Source organism: Pteropus vampyrus, unplaced genomic scaffold (genome assembly GCF_000151845.1).
Source record: "Pteropus vampyrus isolate Shadow unplaced genomic scaffold, Pvam_2.0 Scaffold9, whole genome shotgun sequence".
NCBI lineage: Eukaryota > Metazoa > Chordata > Mammalia > Chiroptera > Pteropodidae > Pteropus > Pteropus vampyrus.
Genome location: NW_011888790.1, coordinates 10,433,744 through 10,435,059, shown reverse-complemented (window position 1 = coordinate 10,435,059; position 1,316 = coordinate 10,433,744).

Genomic DNA, 1,316 nt, shown 5'->3' with positions numbered 1-1,316 from the left:
ACAGTACTGTAAGTCTGCAATCACAAAAGAGAATTTTCAAACTACTTTAGCAATGGCAGCATCAATGTAAGACTTGCATAGCTTTACCTACAGTATAGATAACTTCCTTGAAGAGACTAAGTTTCAGTTTTGTTCTATTGTTAATCAGCCATGTTACATCACAGTTCATGCATTCATATTCGTATGCACAGATCGTGTATCTATATCTGTGTGTATACAGCTGTCAGTCATGGTGTGCATTTTTTAGATTGTTAGAATGCTGTTGCTTACCTCAAATGGCTGATAAAATTTTGGCTATCTGATTAGTAGTTTATTAGAGTGAAAAGGACAAGTGAAATGCCCCAAGAAACATTTTGAAAAAAAGAACACCTAGTCCCAGTATGGTAATTACTCTTTATCTCCTTGCCCTGTTTTTATTTTCATCATACCACTGATTACTTATCATAAGTTATCTTGTTGATTTGTCCTCTTTTTCTCCCTACTAGATTCTAAGCCCCACATGAGTGGTAGGGTCTGGGTCCATAGCCTGAGGCCCAGAACAAATAAGTGCTTGATAAATATTTTTTTAAATGTAGGGAAGAAGGGAGGGAGGGAAGAAAAGAAGAGAGAAAGAAAGGGTTCTCAGGTCTGGGCTGCAGTTTTAGTCGGTTCTCTGTGAAGGAAGTTCGGTCCACACTGAATCCAAAACAGGAGAGAGAGCTAAGGATAATTCAGCCACTCTTTTTGCACCTGACCTCCTCCAGCCACAACCAACAATCTCTGCCAGTTCCTACTCCACCTACGTCATTATTCTTTGATAAGTGTTCTCAATCTTAAAGCACAATGCAAATGCAACTCCAAGCCAAAGATTTCAGCCATTGTTGCCCTTTCTGTATAGATATTATGGAGCTGCCTAAGAAACCCAAAGTTTTGAGTATTTTATTTAGGGCAGGTTCTATGGTATCAGATAAAAGGCACTAATCTCTGCCTCTCTATGCCTCTCTCCCCTTTTCTCACCAAGGATCAAGGTTCACACCCTCCTCTACCAAGGTCAAGAGTCATCCAAAAGGACAGTTTAGGCTGCCTCTCATATTCACAAAAGTCTGAAATGTAGACTTTAGATATTATCTCCAGGTGAACTGATACTTACAGTTGTCTTTGGGGATAGAGGTGTGTTAAAAGAAAAGATTTGTTAAATATAAACATTTAAAATAAATATAATCCTGGGTTTGGGCATTTCTTCATTTTTAAAAGATATTGGGAGTCTCAAGAAATGAAACTAGCTTGGTAATTCTCAACCTCTAAATGTCTTAAATATGATGAGGAACTCTGGCTTA